Below are 25,946 nucleotides of genomic sequence, written 5' to 3'. Positions count from 1 at the left end.
AAATTGCTTTAACCTAAAATGGTTTTGATTGACTATCCAATACGTCCTTAAAATCACTTTTCAAAGTCAATATGAAATCAAAATCGGAGTGTCTATTTGCACCCCTGTTTAAATAGCATCTGCCACACAGTGCAGCTATTTGCACCCCAATAGTCTGGCGGTACCACAGAAATATATATGACAAACGAAACAATAGATGTCACTGCAGTGGTGTGGGGTGTAAAGACAGTGTGTGAATATGTACTGTTGTCCTAGCGACCGTGGTTCGAAACTGTGTTTTATCCCACTCATTTTCCCATCCGATTTCCTGTTTCCACTCTTAATATTTCCTTTAATACACTTATAATAAAATAAAAAAAATGAATATAAGTGTTGATTTCATCGCAGTGATTTGGTCATGTTGAATGTCGAAGACTGCAGAGAAGGGTTTGATCTGGAGGCGGGGTCTGTCGCTTGTGTGTAGATTGCATCACTGTATTACTAATATTGTAGTAACCATTTTTTTTGGGGGGGGGGGGGGGGCAGAAACCATAGTTTTAATGCAATTAACCATGGTGTTAGTACAGTAATATGGTGGTAATATAGTAACCATGCTTAATTTTGTGGTTACTGTAAATTTACAAAAAATACCATGGTGAAACTATGGTTACTGTAGTAAAACCAAGGTTATTTTTTCTTAGGTACGGATAAGGTTAGGTTTAGGGGTAGGGTTTAATGTAATATGTCTATGGGACTCTGAATAAACACAATAAACACACTGCAGTGATGCCCATACTGTATGTTAGTATTTAAATGTGGGTGCAAATAGTATCTGCCAATCAAATTTGAGCCTTTTACTTTCTTAATGCACATTTCTGGTCTTATTGTGCTTAATTCATTTGTGCATGTTATTCCAAATAACAAAAACATATTTGTCTGTGCGCTCTTTTAAAATATACTAATAACTTGCTTGTAACTGTATGTCATATTACAGACTTAAAATGGATTTTGAATGGCATTTCATAATGACAGAAATGCAAGGCTTGTAGCTTGTTTGAGAGCAATCTGATTGAGATATGAAGATTTAATAACAGAAATTCCTTGAGGGAGGCAAGCTGAAAAAAAAAAAAAAAATGGAGGCAGAAAAGGTTTCTGTGACTTTTTGGCACATCTCAGTGACATCTGTAACTAATGAACTCATCAGGCTATGAAAGTGAAAAATAAATAAATAAATAAATAAATAAAAACACTTCAAAGGCCTCACCTGGCTTTCATCCGGAGAGAAGCTGTGGCGATTGAGCAAACCAATCAATTAAAGAAAATTACTGCTCGTTAAGAGAGTTCCCTCCATGTCTTCCGACGTTCTCGCTGATAACTACCAAAATCTACCTGTGTCGATCCATTTTTGCTTTAACTGTTTATGTCTTTACCCTGATAAAGGAAACATGTATAAGGTGTTAACTGAACATGACATCACGTTGTCAGCTTATTAAGAATATTTGGTGTAAAAAAAAACATGCTTGCAAACACACTCAATGAGGTTTGAGAGCTGAAGCAGAGAAGAAGATTTTCTGTGAATAATGAAAACATTGGATGGATTCAGAAAACTTGGAATATAGTGCACAAGTCATATGGATGACTATATTGTGTTTTTTGGCCTTTTTGTGTTTTTTTGGTCGTATTGCAAAGAGCAGTGTAGAGATTCTTTAAAAATTCTTCTTTTGTGTTCCACAGGGAAAAAAATAAATAAAATAACAGCATACTGGTCAACGGAGTCAACTGTGACATAATTTCCATTTTTAGGTGAACTCTTCCTTAAAAGACTGTTGAGATTTTTCATTGTGAAGCCTATAGTCTGTCTCAGAGGTTAGTTTGGTCCCGTCTCCAAATGTCTTCATCCATCCTTCTATTCACATCATCTTGCCTGTCAATCTGCAACTTCCTGCTACTTTCTTTTTCCTTTCCACCTTGAACTTGTTTCATGGCCCACACGGCAGAGGGAAGCAGATTAATGCCCGCTCTTTGAAATCTCAGTCACATCGCAGCCACTTTTCTGCCTTCTCCCAGTCCCTAACATAAATCACACGCTTCCCATCTGTCAGACCTGACTAATGTCCATTGCCAGCATCCTGACTGGATTTTCTACCCAAATCCAGAATGGAGGTAAAGAAAACAGCCTTCAGTTGGCACCTATAAGACAATTAAAGGTGATATGTGTGTAATTTTAATGTTAAAATACTTTCTCCTAGTCCAGCTTAACCCTTATGTGGTGTTTTCAGTGTTTACTGAAATAAATGTGATATGATGAATATTTATTTTTAACCCTTAAAGGGATAGTTCACCAAAAATTGTTAATTCTCTCATCATTTATTCACCCTCATGCCATCCCAGATGTGTATGACTTTTTTTCTTCTACAGAACACAAATGTCAATTTTTAGAAGAATATTTCAGCTCTGTAGGTCCATACAATGCAAATTAATGAGCAGCATAAAAGTAATCTGTATGACTCCAGTGTCTTAATCCATATCTTCAGAAGTGATATGATGGGTGTGGTTGAGAAACAGATCAATATATAAATCCTTTTTTGCTAGAAATTATTGGCCCTGCCCAGTAGTGGGCGATATGCATGAAGAATGTGAATCATTAACACATGAAGAAGAATGTGAAAGTGGAAGTTAAAGTGGATGTTGACTGAGCAGGGAGGAGAATTTATAGTAAAAAAAAAATAAAAAATATTGATCTGTTTCTTACCCACAACTATCATATCACTTCTGAAGACATTGATTTAACCACTGGAGTCCTATGGATTACTTTTATGCTGATTTATCTGATTTTTGGAGCTTCAAAATTTTGGCACCCATTCACTTGTTTGTATGGACCAAAAGAGCTGAGAAATTCTTCTAAAAATCTTCATTTGAGTTCAGCTGGTGACAGATAGTCATACACATCTGGGTTGGCATAAGGGTGGGTAAATGATGAGAGAATTTTTATTTTTGGGTGAACTAATCCTTTAAATTCATGAGCGTTTTGACAAACATTATTATAAACCTTGTGTCTCACCCGACACTTATTTATATCACAACTGGATACACAAAATGCCCAGATAGTTTAAGATTTTCATATATATACACTACCAGTCAAAAGTTTTGAAACACTTGACTGAAATGTTTCTCATGATCTTAGAAATCTTTTGATCTGAAGGCGTATGCTTAAATGTTTGAAATTAGTTTTGTAGACAACAATATAATTGTGCCAACATATTAATTTGTTTCATTATAAATCTAAAATTTTATAAAAAAAAAATATATATATATATATATATATATATATATATATATATATATATATATATATATATATATATATTTATTTATTTATTTATTTTTTTTTTAATTGATGACTTGGACCAAATAATAAAGAAAAGCAGCCAATAAGTGTCCATCATAGATGGGAACTCCTTCAATACTGTTTAAAAATCATTCCAGGGTGATTCCTCAAGAAGTTGGTTGAGAAAATGTCAAGAGTACATGTCTGCAAAATCTAGACAAAGGGTGACTTCTTTGAAGATGCTAAAATATAACACAGTTTTGATTTATTTTGGATTTTGATTAGTCACAATATAATTCCCATAGTTCCATTTATGTTACTCCATAGTTTTAAAGACTTTACTATTATTCTAAAATGTGAAAAAAGTAAGTGTTTCAAAACTTTTGACCAGTAGTGTATATATATTTTAAATAGAAACTATTAGAATATAATTTATTAGTTTATATTGTGATGTTTCATTTGTAATATATCAGAGAGATGTTGCAACAAATGATAGAACAGGATTAATTACTTCCACTCATCTGGCTGTCAAACACATATTGAGCTACACTTAAAGGAATGTTCTGGGTTCAATACAAGTTAAGCTCAATCGACAGCATTTGTGGCATAATATTGATTACCACAATATTTTGCTTAAAAAAAGTAAAACTCTGTGTTACAGTGTGGCACTTACAATGGAAGTGAATGTGGCCAATTCTTTAGCATTTAAATACTCACTGTTTCAAAAGAATAGCGACAAGACAAACAATATGCGTGTAAAAAATATTTTAGTGTGATAAAATTACTTACTAACCTTTTCTCTGTAAAGTTATAGCCAATTGTACAACTTCGTTACCATGACGATGTAATGTCAACAAACCTTAAAATCCTAAAACTACTATAAAATGTCAATTTAAACAACTTTACAGCTCAAATAATACACAAGTTTTAACTTAATTAATGCAAGCGCTTTTATAAAATTATAAGCTTCACATTTCTGTGTTGAAACCCTCCAAAAATGTTCCCCATTTACTCTCGTTGTCCCCATTCACTTCCACTGTAAGTGCCTCACTGTAACTTCTTTTTTTTTTTTTTTTTTGACATTATTGTTTGTGGTAATCAACTTTATGCTACAAATGCTGTCGATTGGGCTTAACTTGTATTGAACCTGGAACATTCCTTAAACACATAAGCTACACATAAGTTACACAAATGTATTTTCTCATGCACTTACTGAGTCTGAACAGATGTACAACTTGCAGATTTCAGTAGCCATTTCATACTGTTCATTTGATGAACTTGCTATAGTTTACTTCCACATTGCTTTTTCTTCAAATAGCAATATCAAATGTATATCAAGTAAATCACTGTAACATCAGCATCACCTTGAGTAACAAATAACAAGTATAATTTGAACGTACACACATATGGGATACTGACAATTCACCACCACTGCGCATAATATGTATATTTGTATTTTTGTTTAGTTTTTTTGCAATTTTAGCTTCTTTTTTTTAGACAATTCACAAGAGATATGTTGAGAAATAACTAAAGAGGTGAGGGCATAACCAGGTGCGTCATGTCAGCCACCGCAACCCTAATCTATTTTTGTGAGCGGCAAAAGCGCAGCGCTTTGCGCAACAACCGTGCGCTTCTTCTTATCCAATTTTCGTGAGAGCGCTAATTTTAATCGCAATTTTCGTGCCAGCGCAAGTGGTCATGGGAGGGAGTGTTTACGCTGTTGTGGGTGTATGCGTGCAATTGTGGGTGTATTGTCTGGAAATGAAGTGATGCAAAGCGCAATTTGCTATTTTCCTGAGAAATTGTTTATTGTGCTAAGACATTTGAAAACCACGTTTTAACTCAGCACAACGTTTAAACTCAGTTCCTGCATTTGCGGTTTGGATATTCCACAAGCAGATGGTAATAAAGTTCATGTCCAAATTCTGAAAATAAAGAGGAACATCAAATAATGTCCCTTGTATTTATTAACTAATTTGTAATGGTATTTTTCCACCTGTTGACTTAGAGTGATTTTTTAAGTCACCGCATAACGTGCCGGTAGAAGAAGTTGGAGAGAGTAAAATGTTTTTGAATTGGTATGATTTTTCTGACCACTTCGTTATTTTGATAATATTTTTGGTTAAATTTTTTTGTGTTTCACTAAATGTACAGAAATTTTATAGCGCATAACATGCGAGTAAGGGCAGCCGGTGGAGTTTCTGGTTTCCCCCTAGTGTAAGATGGTTGCCCCCCTAGGGTGTTGGTGCCCTACACAGACTGCGTAATATGCGTATAGGGAGTGGCGGTACTGGGTAGAAGTGAGGTGCATACCAATACAATCGCTGTTAATACCAGCCTTATGAGCGGGATAAAGTTGGTTGGAAATTCGGTATTCGTTGGACATTCGGTTTCTCTTACTCATGCTCTCTGCAGGCGAAAATCTTTCAAAGCTTACATTTACACTCTTAGGTTAAAGAGTATATAACCTAAATAGCCTACTCTTTAACCTAAGAGTGTAAATGTAAGAAGAGTATATAACTATAGGCTACTTTTTAACCTAATAGTGTAAATGTAAGCTTTGTAAGATTGTAGGTTAAAGAGTATTAAACTTATATACTCTTTAATCTAAGAGTGTAAATGCAAGCTTTGTAAGAGAAACCGAATGATCAACGTATATCGAACTTCAAACCAATTTACCACGCTGCCATGATGAGTGTGTCAGTAGATGAAAATTATTAATAATAGTATAATCACATTCCCTATAATTTAATGGAGTGTGCATCCAAATTCTGACGAGAGACACATTTTTCATGTGTATAAATGAGCGTGTCACTGTCATATAAATATGCCCGGCGACAATCATCGGCGGCAATTAATAATATAGTCTACTCTTTGCCTTTGTTTCCCATGATAATACCAAACTGCATGCACTATATAGGGAATAGGTAGTGACCGATCAGACTGTTCGGGAACTGAATAAATTCTAAATGCCAGCTGATTAAACTCATGTGTGTCTTTCTCCCATTAAAAATACGGAACATGTGGCTACAGAGGAACCAGGTAAAACCGCCTTTCGTTACTTAAAAGTTTTTATCATGAATGAAATGGACAGGATTCACACTGAAATACGATAATAAGCCGCTGCTTTCTTTAAACATTAAAAAAAGAGTGTAAAGACAGCAAAACCTGTCAACTGCATTTCAGCACCAAAGTAAATGCAGTGACCGATCAGACAAAAACATAGATGTAATCTACATTAGACTATAAAAAATTGACTGTTCCACAGAGATCAGACATAGTTGGCAAATGTTAACTGCACTGAATTTGATGTAATAAATTAGTTTGTTTTTACCATAACACCACGCTTTCCTGTGGTGCTCGACCTTCCTCGTAAACACGATCTCCGAAGCAGCACCGGACGCTGTGTATAGCAGAACATATGTGACTTGATTGGATTTTAACTGACACAATTTAAACATGTGAATAAAGATTTCTGCCACAGGCATTCGTTTGCACATGCAATAATCATTTTATTGAATTATCAGGTATATATTTTATTATACTGAACAGGTTACATTAAGGCACTTAAAGTGGAAGTGACTGGGGCCAGTCCATGTTACAATACACACTGTTTTAAAAACATATTAAACATAAACAGGATTCATGTTAACATGATTTTACTGTGATTAAATCACTTAATTTTATCTGTTTAAAGTTGTATCCAATAGTACAACTCTGTTGCCATGATGACGTAATGTTGTAAATCATGTAATCGATTTTATAACTAAAACAATCTTGTAGGATAAATAATCATGTTAACATATATAATGCTCACGTCTTGTGGTTATACTTTTTAAACAGTGTGTATTTTAACATTTATGGACTGGCCCCATTAACTTTTGTTGCAACTGTTTAACATTTTTGTTGTTGTTGTTGTTGTCGTTGTTGTTGTTTAATAATCAGAAGATGAGTGTTTTTTTATTTTTTATTTTTTTTTATTTATTTATTTATTTCTTCTGTGGTAATCTACATTATGCTACAAATGCTGTTGATGTGGACTGGGAAGGAAGGGAGTTCTGGCTGTATGTTTTCATAGTACACTTTCTAAAGATCAAGGAAACCTTGATTCCTCATGATATGTCCCCTTTAAAGGAGGTATTTTCAAGACCCACTTTTTTTTTTTTTTTTTATCCTTGCCATTATAAATTCGACATGATTATTCCCTCCTCTTAGGACATGTTGTGCATCAAATCTCTCCAGGCTTCTAATTTCACATGAGTGCTATGCATTCCTCCTCAAAACTGTCACTTTTGAATGTGAATTTCCTTGAGCAACATGCATAAAAACATATTCCAAGAACACAAGCATGGAAGCGAAATCAATGAAAAGATGGGTATCATTGGATATGTCTCAATTTCGAGCCATACTCACTATATTTGGATTTTTTTTTTTTTTAAGGAAAACTGCAATGCTAGGGTGTGTATAAGTGAGACTTGTTATGGAGTAAAGAATACAGGAGATTTTTACAGCAAAAATCAGTTATGAATATGCACGACGAGCATTGTTATCATGTTTATCAATATGCCTCATAATGCCAATGAAGATGTGAAGATGCCAGTTGAATGTAAATTCTAAACCGATTAATTTTCTTGACTGAACTTAACATATTAATGAGTAATTCTGCCAGATGTCTGTGCCATGACTATAATGAGATGCAAATTGAGCTTGTCACAAATAATCAAGTGTATCAGGTTATAATTTTAAAAAGAATAATTGAAAAACGGGTGACACATACATTTGTCCATGCATTATTGAGCATTTAAATGTGTGAGGTGCATTTAAAGGGATAGTTCACCAGAAGTTTTTTCTCATCATTTACCAGCCCTCATGTTATTATAAAACATTTTTTTTTATTACATTAAAAACAAAAAGTAGATCTTAGGCAGAATGTTCAAGCTTCTGTTTTCCATACCAAAAGATGGATTTTGATTTATACTGCCATACTCTAAAAGTAAAACACTGCCCGCTCCGTGTATCTTGCAGGACGGAGAGAAGTCTCCATTGATCAGCGAGGAGAAACTCTAGCTGCTAAGTCCGAGATTTGTGAAAAGGTCAAGGAGACTCATTCCAGAGGTGAGTTGCTCTGTTCTTCCTGTGTTGGATCTTGGTGGAGGATGGAGTGGCTTGTCTTTCTTGGTCTTTAGAGGATGCCTCTTCATTTGTTTTGGCCGGGATGTCTGAGCATTAGTTTAAACCGTAGACAGTTGCGGGTTCTTCAAATGTAGGCCAGAGCCCCTATTGGACAACTAACTGATCTATAGAGGCTAGTTGTCGCATTTTACTCCGGTCAATATTTCTCATAGAGGCTGTATATTTCGAAGTAAATTTTTGTATACAACCCCAATTCCGAAAAAGTTGGGACAGTATGAAAAATGCTAATAAATAAAAAAGTAGTGATTTGTAAATTATATTCACCATTTGCTATATTGAAGGCACTACAACTACACATAATATGATGCTTTACCTTGTGAATTTGTTTTTTGTTTGTTTTTTTGAAAATGTACAGTAATTTCAAATCAGATGATTGCAACACACTCCAAAAAAAGTTGAGACGGGCAATTTATGACTAGTAACAATCTGACAAGTTGAAATAACAAGGCAATGTGAAACAGATGTTAAACAGATGAGGCAATTGTGTCATACTACTGTATACTGTATAAGGAGACTCCAAAACAGCCTAGTCCTTCAAGAGCAAGGATCATTCGAGACTTGTCAATTTACCAACAGATGCTTCAACAAATAATCCAGCACTTTGAGAACAATGTTCCCTAAAGACAAATTGGAAGGATTTGGGGTATTTCACCCTCTACAGTGCACAATATAGTTAAAAGATTCAAGGAATCTGGTCAAATCTCGGTGCGTAAAGGGCAAGAAGAAAACCATTTCTGAATGTGCGTGATCTCTGATCCCTCAGACTTCACTGCCTTAAAAAACATAATTCATCTGTAATGGATATCATGAACATGGACTTGGGATTACTTTAGTAAACCTTTGTTTGTCAACACCATTCGCCGCTGCATCCACAGATGCAAGTTAAGACTTTTCTATGCAAAGCAGAAGCCGTACATCAACACTGTCCAGAAACGCTGCCAAATTATTTGGGCTCAGTCTCACCTTAGATGGAAAGTAGAACAGTGGAACTGTGTTTTTTGGTCTGAAGAGACCACATTTCAAAAAGTTTTTGAAAAACACAGTTGTCGTGTTATCCAGGCCAAAGAGGAAAAGGACCATACAAGCTGTTATTAGCGTCAGGTCCAAACATCAGTGTCTGTATGGGCCAGCGGTGTGTCAGTACCCATGGCATAGGTAACTCGCACATCTGTGAGAACACCATGAATGCAGACAGATATGTACACATTTTGGAGCAACATATACTGCCATCCAGCACCGTTTTTTTCCAGGGATATTCCTGCTTCTTCCAGCAGGACAACTTCAAACCACATACTGCCTGGATTACAAGTGCATGGCTGTGTAAGTAGAGAGTGCGGGTGCTAGACTGGCCTGCTTGCAGTCCTGACCTGTCTCCAATTGAGAATGTGTGGCCCCGTACAATTGTGCAGCTTGTTTCACAATGGAAAACACTCAACTCTCCAAACTTTTTTGTTGCAATCATCTGATTTGAAATTACTGTACATTTTCAAAAAACAATGAAATTCACAAGGAGAAACATTAAATAATGTTTAGTTGTAGTGCTTTCAATATAGCAAAGGGTGAATATAATTTACGAATCACTCATTTTTGTTTTTATTAGCATTTTTCATACTTTCCCAACTTTTTTGGAACTGGGGTTGTATATACATACCCAGAAAAAAGACTGTATGTTATGTTTGGGTCAATTTTGACCCATTTAAGTGTTAAAAACAGTGGACAACTAATCTTAATCTTGTATTTGGTAAAAATGCCTTTGGTTTCTCTACAAAAATTAGTAAATGAAAAAGTTAAAAATGGTATAACATTTCTATGATTTATGTTTATTGACGCATCTGGAACACAAGGTTTTGTTAAGAAAATAAAGCTTCAAACAGACAGGCACAGTTACATCCTCCGCTAATGCACCTGAATGGATCTGTAGATGGATACGCTCTGCCTGTGTTTCAAGTGGGTCAACTTGATGACATCACTGTTCTGCAAGCGCTGTGTGTAGTTGAAAATGGCAAGTGCAGAAAACGAGCCGCTGACAGTAACCATGACAGTAACCATGTTGATTTTGTGGTCACTATGGTTTTACTACAAATACCATAGTTAAACTATGTTTACTGTAAAACAATTATTATTATTAAGGGCAAACCTGTTGAAGTGTTCGTTACCAAACAGAGTATTCTTACTTTGGATTTGGTTAAGGAGTTAAGTTAAGGAGTCGGCAGCCTTCAAGTACCTTCAAGACTTCTTCCCTAAGCTGTCTGAGGCAAAGGTCAAAGCCGGTGTCTTCGTCGGACCACAGATAAAGAAGGATTTTGGATTCATATGTTGTTTTTTTCTGACTTTATGGTAAAGAAAAGAAACAAATTCAGCTGATTTTTCATTGGAAATAGGTACATTTCAAAATATCACTGTCCTGGTCACAAAAGCAAAGTTTGTGGGGAATAATAGCCATTTTCTATACTTTTGAGGCATAAGCAATTAGGAAATAACACTTACTACTCAGGAACAAAAAATATGTTACATAGTTTTATGTATCCCGCCCTGCATCAATTTCATGAATTAACAAAGAATTGCCAGGCCATGAAGGTAAATGAGAGTTGGAAGGAAAGAAGAAATCGAGAAAACTTCCCAAGAGAGGTGGAGGTAATATGCAATGTTGTAAAATAAAATAATAATATTGCCTAACTTTTCCTAAAATGCCTGATTAAAAGGGGAATTTATCTTTAAAGTATTCAATATAAGGCACATTAAAGGAATGGTTCATAAAATAGTATTTATTCATCCACATATTGCTCAAAACCCGTAACAGAAGTTATTGTACTGTATGAAAACGAGATTCTTCAGAAAATCTTCTGTGTTACACTTAAAAATACCAGCATATGGATTTAGAATGACATGATGGTGAGATAATAATGACAACTTTCATTTGTTGGTAAACTATCCTTTAAAGACCACAGTGCATTATAATGCCATTGATGAACTGAATGTGCACTGGGAATACAATATGTTCATCTGAGGACATATTCAGATTAGTCACTGGCGCAGGGTGGAATTAGTCATGTTTAGATTAGTAATGTGATTTTAAAAATTGAATTTTAACTGCAACTCATACTAGACACTCAAGGGGTGTTAAGGACAAGTTAATTCAATGCTCACTTGCAGGAAGAGACCCATTTGCACAACAATGAAGCTGTACAAATAGAATTTTGTATTAGTGGTTGACCGATATGCGTTTTTCAATGCAAATGTCAGTGGCAAGAGAAAATCCTATAGTTTTCCTACGCAGCTAAGTGCACTCACTGCAAACTTAAGACAAAATGTTCAGTTTCAGGCTGCAGATGATGTTTGCACCATTCAACATGGTTGGCAGACATGGGGCAATGGTAATCAGTACATACTGTAGATTCAGAATTTATGATGCTATATTTTATTTTAACATGATTTGCAGTGATTGGATGATGCTGGCCATTACTTGTATCAGAATTAATTATACTAATTTCTGATTGGTAAAATGCTTCAGCACTGGCTATCACTTGGTTATTTGACTGTGCAAAGAGGGAACATTGACATTTTGTTGCCAAAGTAGAAAAAAAAAACAAAAAAAACATTGTAACATAAAACTCTAATCAAGTCAATTTATTTATTTTATTTTATTTTTTTGTGCTTTTCCCAATACACATTGTTCCAAAGCAGCTTTACAGAAAATCAGCTGTAATGTCTGTAACATTTAAAAAAATATTAATAACCAGCACTCCAGCAAACATATTAAACAACTTGATAAAAAAAGAAAAAAAGAAAAATTTTATTATTATTATTATTACTATTATTATTATTATTATTATTATTGAGTAGCAATGGTTCCAGAACCGAAATAAATAAATAAATAAATAAACAGCATCACTTAATTGACAACATATCAGCCAAAAAGTGTGAGAGAGTGCAGATGGTGATTGGTTGGAATTAATGAGCTGGATTATGGTAATAATTCCGATCTGGTTGCAGGACGTTAATGTTACCAACTGCTATACCTGCATAAATGCCAAAAGAAAAAAAAAAAAAAAAAAACAGCCTGTTCCTGCAGAAACAAAACAGATTGTGGATTATTTCATCCTACCTTTGAACCACTTTTCAAAAGGACACCTTAAAGTATGCACAAAATGGGCAGACAGACACACATTTACTGTTAATGCCACACCAGGCAAGAAGGTGACTGCAGCGTTTACATGAAATATGTTGGCAATTTAGCAATGACATGATGGCTTTTGAAAGGTCTGATGTCTGTATATCTCATCCAGGTATACCGAGAAATCAACTTTATGGCGTCTTTGATTGGCATCAGCATATGGTGGCATTATTCATTCATTCATGCAGATTCTTTCTTTTATTTCGTTTACTTATTTATTTATTTATTTATTATTAGCCATCAAGCAAAGACAAAGGAAAGTCATGCTCAAGCTGTAGGCCAAGTGATACATAAACTATGAATGCATATGCCTCATGAATCTATGCTTTTGTAATCAGCCAGTAATAACTGAACAGAGTTTCTGAGCAATCCGATATTTGTTCTGAGATGTTTGTCTGTGTTAAGGCACTACATGGGGGACATTAATCTTGTGCAGGTGTGAAGGTTAAAGGTGTGATGTTATCATGGGATCCACCTGGGATCTGATGGCACTTCAGATATATTTGAGAAAGTAGACAGTGGCTATGTTCCAAAGCCTAGAAAGCTGCCTTTTTTAACTAGAACTGTGTAGAGAGAGAGAGAGAGAGAGAGAGAGAGAGAGAGAGAGAGAGAGAGAGAGGGGGGGACTAAACGAAACAGTTTGTTAGAGTTACATTTTTAAACAGGATTCCCTACAACAATTCCCAGTTCTCCTCATGTAGTTCCTTTTTTTTTTTTTTTTTTTTTTTTTTTGTGGTGGTTTGTCTTGTACAGAATGATATCCAGTAGAGACAGTAAGGTCTCATAAGTGGTGCAGTTCCAGGCAGGCAAAGGCAAGGTCATTACATGCTCATGAGGTCAATACAATGCTCACAAGAAACAGCTCTGTCTCAAATGTTCTATAGCAAAGGGAATGCCTTCTGCACCATGTTTGTCTTGTTCAAAACAGTGCATGCCCTCTAAATTTATAGAAGGGAGTCAAACACTGTGCCTTGTAGTGTCTACTGACTAAAAAAACAAAGACAAAAAACAACTACAGATCCATTACTTTTAGTCAAGTGATGGAATTGACTTTCATCAATATATAGGAAAAAGAAAATCATAGATTAAATGAATAAAAGTGTATTCAAATTTATTAAATAATAATAAAAAAATAATAATAATCGACTATTGAGTGACAATGTGCACCAAAGTATTGCCTTACGTAATGGATAGCCAGTTGTTATTTCAAAATAAACCCCTACAGTGTGGTCAGGACCCCAATGCAGAGTGAAGGGGTCTTGTATCTCCCTGAAGTGGCTACATTCCAAACAAATAATTAAATGGACATGAAATTTTGATTTGAGTTGAAATTACCTTATTATGTGAGAAGAAAGAGACAGCAGAGTCTCCAGAAACAGCTGAAATCCAGTTATATAAGGTGTTTATATTGCAAAAAATACCGTTTGACTGCTAATTATCCTGATTATTACAAGACTACTTGCCAAATAAATAAAGGAATGGATATGGAATACTGATTTGAGTTTAAATTATTTTATTAGCTTCATTAGAGGTCACAGAGTGATACATGAAGTAGGAAAGATGACTCGCAATACCCAGATGACCAAAATGTCAATGATTGTGCGGTCATTATTCAGAAATATCAGAATGCTGGATGCCGTGATTGACCAATCAGAACAGAGTATTCCAGAGAGCCATGTCATAATCACAATTAACCTATTTGTGTGCTGGCTTACAAAGGCAAAACAGAGTAACTGCAGCTATGCTTAAAGCGAGAAAAATAGCTTTAAAGTTACTTTTATTGTGGATTTTGTAGTTACTGCTATGTTTACATAATGCCTTCTCTTAATCTAAGCACAGTTGAGCCAATCCTGTTTGCCACTGGACAGAACATAGTCAAAGGAGACCCAGTTTTGCTTATTCCTCAATTTTGGCAAAATATGTTGTTATTGTGGTGTGCCTTTGCACTGCATAGTGGCCATCATCCGTTTTTACACACTTATCAAAGTGCTTCACTGTTTTCAGTGCGCTGCAAACAACATGCCCCTTTCACTCAGTCGTTGTCACTCAGCAGCAGTGGCGGGCCATGCATTTACAGTCTAGGCCTTCAGAGTGATTCATGCCACTAAGAAAACACAGTTTCACAATGAATAAGACACCCTATGCCTTTGGGCATCATACATTTTGTCGCAGCTAACTAGTAATACCTATTGACATTTTTAAAACACGTCCACGCAGCCAGAACTTGAAACGACACTTAATGCTCAAGCAAGCCTAAATTTAACTGCAGCATGGCTGTTTTGTGAAATGAACGTCTCCCGAACAGACATTCAAAAATCATAATGTTTCATATGAATCTACCAAGGAGGTGTATAGTACCTGGAAAAATCTATTTAATAATATTTGCAATTTAAATGTTGCTTGCAATAAATTTCATTTCGTCAGGGTACACGGTTATGCTGCGTTCCACTCAAGTTGGATGTGGGATATTCCTACTTGATATCTCCGAACATAAATGCATTCCATTCCCTGATATTCGGAAGATGACATTTAAGGAAACAAAACTGCAATGCTCCCGTTAGCTTAGCAGGTGTTTGACTCTCATTAGAGATGTTTCCTAGCAACCCAACTGATAAACAATGCTGCAGCGCTAGAATTTGTGCTTCAGGTGTATGATTATCAAAAGAGATTATAATGTTTTATACACCTGTTTCTGCAGGCGTTTGTTAAACAAGCTTTAATATCATGTAATGTGGAAACAAACACATTTATCGATATTACTTAATAAAGTGAATATTTATCTCCCTGAGTGTCGACATGTTTGTGTGACATGATGCACCTGCATCTCGGCAAAATCAGAGTTGAGAGTTTCTGCACGAGCCTACAAGTTGTAATTCTGACTTCAGTATGTATTCCATTGCACTTTTCTTAGTAGGAAGCTGTAAAATCCGACTTTCCGAGTTTAATGGAATGCAGCACTACTTTTTAAGACTTGATCCGACACTGAATTCTCAAGCAGCCTAATTTACATTTAGAAAACTCCTGATGTTGCTATAACAATGCAAAAAGCACTTACCAATTTACTTGAAGTGAAAATCAGTCCTCCTTTCCCATTTAATAAATTAAGCAATCACACGATCATGCAGAACATCTCGTGTTTTTAAATCCATAAGGATCTCTTTCTCAACGGCAATACCAGCAGCGATGACAGCTGATTCGTCAGCATCTCGCGCTCTTTGCTGTGAAATTACGTGATTGCGTCACTCAAGGCCAGCTAGAAGGCCTCGACTGGGACATATCCTAAAGATCACACCCACCAAGAACAAATAAATCAATCTGATTGGCTGATGAATCTGACAATCTGACTTTAGTTGCCCATTCATTTGCACTGTTGAGGGATTCTGAAGAAATTCTAAAGGACTGACAGGATGGAGCTCAGAGCTCAGACTCACGCGCTGCTTCGGTACCAGCTGGTATGTGCTGTGCAGTATGTAAACCTCACTTCCCTGGCCTCAAGAGGCACACTAGCGACCAACGCTAGGGACTGTACACTTTAGCCTTCTCATTAGTGTGCCCGCCTCCCATGCCGGCGACTCCAGTTTGATTCCCGCTCGGAGCGGGTCAAAAAGGACCGGTTACACATTTATCCCTCTAAAATTAAATGTTTAATCCACTGATGGTTTGGTTTAGGTTTGGGGTTTGTGTTGGGGATACAGTTTATAAAACATACATTACTCTTCTCTGTATTACTGCTTATACAGCTAAAACAACTCACTTTACAACTTGCACAAAAGTGCCCCCCACTTTTTTGGGGACAATTAATGTGTTAATATTAGTTTGAGATGGACTCAAAAGCACAACTAAAGTGTGCATGTGCTTTCAATTTTAATTAGGCCCTCAGCCGCAGTTTTGCAAACAGAGATGAAGCCTGGTCAAACTGATTCAACATTCATAGTTTAATTGGGTCGAGGCCTTGACTTAATCTATGCCTCGGATGTCGGCACTCTATGTAACATTCAGTCAGGCTCTTCTCAAATGCATTCTTGTGCAGCAAGCACATAAGATATACCAGCACACACACACACACACACACACACACACACACACACACACGTTAGTGCTCTGTATTCCACATTTGAATTTTCTTCCTGAAGACAGTCGGGTCAAGCCATGCCTCTAACCTGCCCTTGAAGACCCAGCTCTTTAACTATCCCTTTTCATGCACAGTTTCTTTATTCTTTTATTTACCAAGGCTGTGTCAGCCCTGATGACATATTAGTGTGCACAAGGACAAAAGGCGAGAGATGTTAGCTGTATGTGCTCTCAGCAATTAGACTTCCTCTCTTCGTTCCTCAAGACGGTGATAATTGTTAGAATAATTTCTGCCACAGACACTAGCTCTTTCTTCATTTTGAGCTTTTGTTGTCTTGGCCTAACTTTCTCTTTGCATTTTTACTTTGCCGATGTGTCACCCATTTTCTTTACTTTTTTTTTTTTTTTTTTTACTTTAATTTCTATCTGTTTCTGAAGTAATTCGCCATCTCGTTTTAACCTCTTATCTGTCATATAACATTGAAAAAAACACACTTCTCTATGGATTTGGATTACCCTTCCTTAAATTTAAATTACAATTCTGCATCTTGTGTGCCTCGTCAATTCAGATTTATGAATGAAGTGGAATTTAAAAGGTAATGTCAATTCAGTTCCGAATGGTGCATAACCGTGCTCTCTTCTGTCAATTATTGTTGAATTGCATTTCCACAGCTACATGCACACACAGGTTAGCTCAGTTGTATTTATGCTGACATGCACAGACACTTGCTAACAAGACACATACACTCAGCTTCCTCTTTATTAGGTACACCTGTACATCTACTTATTCATGTGATTATCTAATCAGCCAATCGTGTGGCAGCAGAGCAGTGCATAAAATAAGGCAGATATGGGTCAGGAGCTTCAGTTAATTTTTACATCATCCATCAGAATGTGGAAAAAATGTGATCTCAGTGATTTAGACCGTGGCATGTTTGTTGGTGCCAGACGGGCTGGTTTGAGTATTTCTGTAACTCTGTATCTCCTGGGATACAGATACTGATATTTTCGGTAACACTTTACAATAAAATATTTTGGTTTATGAACAATTTTTTTTTTTTTTTTTTTTTTTTTTTACTTTAACAAAGAATAGAAATAAGTGCAATTAAAAAATATAAATATATATATATATATATATATATATATATATATATATATATATTTTTTTTTTTTTTTTTTTTTTTTTTTACAGCATTCATTAATCTCGGTTAATAGTAGTTTATCAAAATACTACTGTTCGTGCCAGTTCATATTGCATTAACTAATGTTGACATATACAACTTGTAATGTAAAAAAAAAAAAAACACTCAAAAAATATATATTTTTTAAGATTTACACATTTCAAATTTATAACAAACTTCCATCTAAATGAATTGTGTTGTTTTTTTAAACAAAAAGAAATTGATAAAACTTTACATATATATATATATATATATATATATATATATATATATATATATATATATATATATATATATATATATATATATATATATATATATATATATATTTAATTGCACTTATTTCTATTCTTTGTTAAAGTCAATTTAAAGGAATTATGTCATGAAATTGAAATGCATAAAGATTAATAACATTTTTCTGAGGGAATCTAATAGCCTACATGTAGAAATTAGGATTCACCAATACTTATTAATGCTGTCAAAGTTTTGTTCATTGTTAGTTCGTTAACTATTGCATTAATTATTATTTATTTTATCTATTTTTTACGAATAGAACCTTATTCTAAAGTATTATCATATCTATATTTACTCTAATCATATCACTGATAATAGTACCAGTTGCGAAATCATAGAAGTTGTCTTTTAGGGACGCTGTTGGTGATGCTGTGGTGACGCTGTTTCCTGTACCTGCTGCTTCTAGCCTTATCATTGCTTATCTTTCTGTTTTCAGCGTTTAATCTTTAATCACTCCCATTTTTTCGAACGCATAGTTTTTCCCGCTTTTATAATTTTTAACATGATACAACTACTTGCATTTTACCACGCACACCATCCTTTCCACTTTTATTGCGATTAAACTGCGTGCTTTACCGCACACATTTTATACATGGATCATTGCATAAATCTCAAACCACTTGAGATCAGGAACCACCTCAACAACAACAATTATGTGAGGGATTCACATCAATCTCAAACCCCTGCTGATCAAAAACCATCACCACAACAACAACAACTGGGGTAAGTCATCACATTCACATTCATATTATCGCTTTGTGCATTGCATGCCACATGTTTACTATAGCTTCTTCTGTCAGCAGTGAGGGATCCACATATGATAAATGTAAGGAATTAGTCAGGCTGACGAAGAAGGTTAATGAGTTAGAGACACGCATACAAATAAGCATCATGTTGAATTAAACAAATGCCCTTGTTTGTTATTTCTTGATTGTTATATGTCGATAATAACAATGTCCGCTTCACCAGTTGGAGATCACTAAAGATAATGTTAAAAAGGTGTGTGAACCTGTCATCGTGGTGACGAGGTTTATAGTAGATTAGTGTCACTGAATGGCTGGATGTCTGAATGGTGTCCGGAGAATAGCATCAGAATTCACAGACAACCCCAAGAGTTTTTGGGGAAGACTTGACCTGCTAAAGAGAGACGGACTCCATCCCTCCAGGGAAGGTCTGCAATCCTCTCTAGTAACAGGCTCATAGTCTAAATAGTGATAGTACTGTGATAGACTCACTGGGGCCCTGGTCAGGAAGCAGACAAACTGGCTAATCCAAACATCTGCTAGCTGCCTTGAGACATCACGCAGATCACATAAACTACATCACATAGAGGATGAATCACCTGTATATCATATAGAGACTGTGTCTGTTCCCCGAACTACCAAACACAAAACCCTCATTAAGTAATTTAGAAAAAACATTGAATGATGTCAAACTTGAAAATAACAACAAAATTGAAGATACACATCATATAAAGGTAGGACTATTAAACATTAGATCGCTTTCATCCAAATCATTTTAAATGAAATTATTATAGATCATATTTTGGATTCGCTCTGTTTGACTGGATTAAAACAGATGAATATATTATTTTAAATGAGTCTACTCCCTCAGGTTATTGTAATAAACATGAGCCTCGTCTGAAAGGTCGAGGAGGAGGTGTTGTTACAATTTACAGTGATATTTTTAGTGTTACTCAAAGGTCTGGATATAACTTTAATTCTTTTGAACTGATAATGCTTTATGTGACATCGTCAGATATAAATAAAAAAATATTTGTCGTCTTTTGTTCTTGCAACAGTATATAGACCACCAGGGCCATAATCTGAATACCTTTGAAAATTTGTCAGATCTGCTGGATAGAGCTTTAATCGATGATGCATTCGACATCCACATAGATAATGAAAAATTTACACTGGGATTAGCATTTATCGATATTCTCAATTCTGTTGGGGTTAGACAAAATGTGACAGGTTCAACCCATTGCCAAAATCATACACAAGATCTAATTTTGTCATATGGAATTGATGTTGATAATATAGACCATCATATCATTACCTCATCTCTTATATGCTGCGCTTAACAAAGGTAACTCAATCTATGCAATGTAATCATTCAGTTAGAAACTATTCTTTCAATTACTACAAATAATTTCACTAATAATCTACCAGACTTGTCTTAAATACTTAGTATGCCAAAAAGTTCAGAAGAACAGAAAATATGGATACACTCTTTTCTAGCACTCTAGATAGTGTCGCCCCCCTTTGATTAAAGAAAGTTAAAGAGAAAAATCCCGCACCATGGTACAATGATCACAATCATGCTCTCAAGACAGCAGCTCAGAAAATGAAGTGTAAGTGGAAGAAAGTGTCTCTAACTATAGACAGGCTCTAAAAACTGCCAGGTCTGCATATTTGAGCAAACTCATAGAAAATAACCACAACAATCCTAGATGTTTATTCAGTACTGTGGCTACATTGGTTTGGAATAAAACGTTGAACAAGATATTCCATCGCAGCATAGTAGTAATGACTTAATGAATTTTTTTACTGATAAAATCGAAATCATCAGAAACAAATTTGGAATTACACATCCATCTGCCACAGCAACCCAGAAGACAAAAATTATTCACTACGAGCAACTTCAGTCTTTCACTGTTATAGGTAAGAGCTAACAAAATGATCAAAACATCAAAATCAATGAAAAGTTAGACCCAATACTGACAAAACTCCTAAAAGAGGTTTTTCCTGTAATATCAGAACCTCTCCTTAATATTATTAACTCCTCTTTATCCTTAGGGCATGTCCTAAGAAACTTTAAACTGGCAGTTATCAAACTGCTTATCAAGAAACCACAGCTTTATCCAGGAGAATTGGCTAATTATAGACCGATTTCAAATCTCCCATTTATGTCGGACGTTCACCAAAATTACCTGCCATAAGCTTCCAGCCGGACTGCGATGCTCCTCACTGAATGATACGTATGTCAACGTGGTCAAAGGATGGACAACACTCTCTTTTTTTTTTTTAGAAATTGAACTAACCACTAACAAAAGCCTTCATCAGCCAAAATCAAAGGACAATGCGTCTGTGTGTATTTCCTCAGTTAATTAGGGATGACTTCAAGGTCTTTAACACAAAAACTTATAGTTCATATAAAATCACTTTGTTTAATCATTGACCCACAACACTTACTTTGTTTAATAATTTTAACCACTAACAGTTCTAAACATAAACAAACTAAAATTGGCATTATATCCATACGTTTTCTGTTATAGCATAATTTCATGTATAGCTGCTTTGAAACAATGTCTGTTGTGAAAAGTGCTATACAAATAAATTTGACTTGACTAGTTTTTGCTTATTTTTATTATTTACATATTTCAATTTCATAACAAAATTTTATCACATTGAATTGTGTACATTTTAACAAAATAAAATTAATAAAACTTAAAACATTTAGGTTTTTTAAAAAAAAATTTGTTGAAGATTACTCAGTTAAATTTGTTGGAATTTTGTTATGGAATTTAAATGTGTAAATCTAACTTTCTTTTTTTTTCTCTTTTTTTTTGTGTGTGTGTAGCCAAAAATTTATGGATTAATAGTGTATGTAATTAAAATTTTTGCTAACCTTTTTTTTTAATGTTTAGATTTTTGTAAACATAAACCTAAGCATAATTTTTATTAAAATAATAATAATAATTATTATTATTATAATTATAATAAATAAATAAATAAAAAGTTTTATATAAAAAAAAATTGTATTGCATAAATAAATATGGAATAAGTAATCACATTTGTTCACAGATGTTTCCTATTTTTTTTTTCTGTTGGTCTTTCTATGGGAATAAAAGTTGTACATTTTCGTACAGCAAGTTGTACTATATCTTACAATGTCGCTATCTCGTACAAATTATTATGAGTTGTCATGAGACTATGTTGACCCTAACCCTAAACTCAGCCCTAACCCTCAAAAGAAACAGATATAGATTTTCTGAAGAAAAAAACAAACAGGATTTGGCTAATTTATGAGCATTTTGACTAGTGAGCACCACCTCAAATGTCACTATATTAGTAAGAACATGGAGAAAACCTGGACCTTCCAAGTATAGCCAAACCTGTACACACAAACACAGATACACAGGTATACTATTCTAGACCTCACTGGGGTCTCATTTTCCTTATATACACACTCCTGCATTTGCCTCCGCCAGCCGATGTGCTCTGTAGATAATCATGGCATCCTGATGAAATGTCAAGAGCAGTTTCTGTTGATCAGGAGAGAATGTTTTATTGTATTTTTGCTTGTTTGTGTCTTACCGTGGCTTCTATCACTCAGGTAAACTCACTATTAGAGGCTGATTGCTCTGTTTCCTTTATCGGCAGATGTTCCTGACAGTTTTACCTTACTGTGACCCTCTTTTTTTTTTTTTTTTTTTTTTTTACCACATTTACAATTAACCCTCTGATGCTCTGACTCATTTTAGGAGTAGAATGGGAGTTATTTTTTAGTTTAGTTTATTTTTTTAAGTAAAAAAAAAAAAAAAAAAAAAACATGAAGATATATTTTTATTATTATTATTTTGTATTTAATAATTAATGCATCAGATGATTAAATAAGAAAACGAATATGACTAGCACCAAATCAATCCCAGTTCTGCACAGCCATGCATGATTCTTTGTTTAAACGATTTGCTTATTGATTGTCAGATAGATTGACCTGTTTTCGGCCATTTATAGTTAATCTCTGTGATATCTTGCCTCAAATGGCCTTTTGTCCATCACGAGCAGGTCGAGTGAGACGAGCAAATGACCTATGAAGCATTAAACTGCAATGACTGTGCATGCATTAGTGCCGCATGACATCCTATAATATCATGCACACATACTGTTCATAATACCTGAATCCATTACGTCAAATGGTCCGTCCACAGCGTCATAAGCGGTAAAGTCCCATCGGTAGGCCATTGCTATCCAAAACACATTACAGGAATAAAAATTGCATCGTTCAGCTGTAAATGTTGAGAATCTGGTGTGTGCTGTATTTCTGGTGTCACATGGGGGCACATGTGGTAGATGGATGTTTGCTATTAGTGTGAGTTTGCAGTCATAAAGCGCATCAGAGAAGGTTTACTTTTGATTGCATCTGCTCAAAACTGCTATAACTCTTATGCTGGATGTCTGCAGATGTTTCTATTGGAGAGGCATACAGGTCATGTTAACAGCATCTTTTGTCATCACTCACAGGTTGAGTTTATGCATGTGAATACATGTGATTTAAAAGGGTCAAATCATCAAGTTTCCTGGATATTTTGAATTTAATTGAATATAACATGTGGTAACTGCAAAAAGATAATTACTGAAACTGAAAAACAATGCATTTTACTTTGTGGTTTCTTGAAATTACATCATTGTAAAATTGGCTATAATTTTACACAGAAAAGTGTAAGTGATTTTATCACACTAAAATCATGTTTACACGCATAGTGTTCATGTCTTGTGGCTATACTTTTGAAAAAGTGATCATTTTAATACAAAAAATTGCCCCCATTCACTCCCATTGTAAGTGCCTCTCTGTAACCCATATTTTAGCTTTTTTTTTTTTTTTTTTTTTTTTGTGGTAATCAACATTATGCTACAAATGCCGTCGATTGAGCTTAGCTTGTATTGAACCCAGAATATTCCTTTAAAATAAAAACTAATTTGAAAATCCAAAACTATAATAACCTTGCTGTTGAGGTTCCAATCCAGTTACTTATGAGGTTTCATTTCAGTTAGGATACTGCCTCATGAGGCAGCTACAGATGAAGGCATTAGACAGCAAGGCCGCTCACTCGGTTTTGGAACAGAGCCAATGTTTTGTTTTGCTTTAGAGTCACATGGGGTCCAAATATAGAGCCTAATTAGGATTTCATCATTCAGGGAGAAAAACATCTTTCTTTATTTATGAAGTATGTGGAAAAAAATATTTTAGATAAGTTCTATTCATGCTCTGGTGTAATGATGTCTGCCACATGAGAATGCAACTCTATTCAGGAATCCTCCTTTGCTTTATGCTTCAACTGCATCTAGACACTTGCATCTTCGTTAAAGGCTAATTTTAATGAGAGTTCATTAGACCACCAATGCTATTGCTATTTAAGTGCTTCATTTTATTTCAGCAATGCTCATGCACATTCATGTCAGCAATACTCTTTTTTGCATTTGCAAGTGGAATTACATTGGATTTTCACCCGGTTACTACTAATGGACATAAAGCTATACGTTTAGACTGGGTTTTACACTTTGTTTGATTTCATGGTCCAAATTAGAGTTCTACCATTTTCCCTATGCCCTCACAGGTCTCTTTTCATACAGTATTATTTGGGTCCAAACTGCGGTACTATTGCGTCATCAACATTAGTACTACTAGCAGCAGCTGTTCAACAAATATGTATCTAAAATAATGACTCAGTAGGAGAAGACGCCAGTTTCACTGTTATTGATGTATTTGTGTTTTTGGAATCACCTTTAAAAATGAACATGCACCACATTTGTCTTGTGTGGACACATTGCATGTGATGTGAAAAATGCTAGATGCTCTTCAAAGGCAATTTATGTACAGTATATAATAAGTTTGACCGTGAGCATGCAAACATGCAACTAATCGTCATCAATCTCATTTCACTTTCGAGCAAACTGAATTTTGATGTAAAATAGACTCAATTGTTTTTCACAATTGAATGTAGCAGCTTAAAAACATGACACTAATGACGTGAGAGGCTGATGAAAAAGCAAGATGCAGTGCAGTGAACAAAAATGTCCATTTGATGCATGTATATATAGACAAACTTTTAAAAATTAGCACAGATGGAATACAAGAACATATCATGTGTGAACGGCCCCTTAAGATACATGATTTCACCCCTTTTGAATTCAGAATTGTTTATAGCAATGTTTTACATACTTAAAAGGTCATCTGTTTTGTGAGCTATAAGACCACCAGTTTTATAATGGAACAACTGAATACCACAAGAATATTGTGATTTTTATGGTTTTAAGAGTCATTAACCACCAGTTTGTCAGATTCATGGTGTAATACAAATGACTCAGAGCAGTTGTGGTTAGATTGCACCTGTTTGTGTGTTGTGTTTAGTATGCAGATTATAGAAATTACATTTATGCATTTGGCAGATGCTTTTATCCAAAACAACTTACAGTGCCCTTATTACAGGTACAATCCCCCTGGAGCAACCTTGAGTTAAGTGCCTTGCTCAAGGACACAATGGTGGTGACTATGGGGATCAAACCAACAACCTTCTGATTACCAGTTCAGTGCTTTAGTCCACTACGCCACCGCTTGTGCAAATTGCTGTTTGCAAATAGAGCAAGACTGTGAATCAACACAAGGATTGGTTACAGGAGATATTATAAAAGGTATAATTATGGGAGTGCTCAAGCCAACTATTTTCTTCTGTTCTTAGAACACATGCTGCTTATAGACAGTGTCTCTTTGTTGTTCTTATGTTTTATTTTTTTTTTTTTTTTTTATTATTTAAATCCATTGCAGGGAGATTTTGGGCAGTCAACAACCTTCAGATTTTTAGCTACTAAAAAGATCAATGGTGTAGATTTAAGTATGGACGGAAGATACAGTACAAATTCCTACTAAAGTTAAAGGAACAGTTCAACAAAACCTCACCTTCAAGTCATTCCAAGCCTGTATGCTGTATATTTTTTGTGGAACA

At 35.0% G+C, this 25,946-nt stretch overlaps 1 protein-coding gene across 1 annotated transcript in view; it reads left to right on the top strand.

Moving 5' to 3' along the window:
• LOC127427317 (cadherin-18-like) overlaps positions 1-25,946 on the top strand; it is a 286,332-nt gene that overhangs the window by 91,031 nt on the left and 169,355 nt on the right. The window contains exon 2 of the mRNA XM_051674864.1: positions 8,333-8,422. The gene's annotated coding sequence lies outside the window, so the exon portion shown is untranslated. The remainder of the gene's footprint in view (positions 1-8,332; positions 8,423-25,946) is intronic.

Source organism: Myxocyprinus asiaticus, chromosome 36, assembly GCF_019703515.2.
Source record: "Myxocyprinus asiaticus isolate MX2 ecotype Aquarium Trade chromosome 36, UBuf_Myxa_2, whole genome shotgun sequence".
Classification (NCBI taxonomy): domain Eukaryota; kingdom Metazoa; phylum Chordata; class Actinopteri; order Cypriniformes; family Catostomidae; genus Myxocyprinus; species Myxocyprinus asiaticus.
The sequence above is the reverse complement of the archived record's forward strand: the minus strand, read 5'-3'. Positions and strand labels throughout refer to the sequence as shown.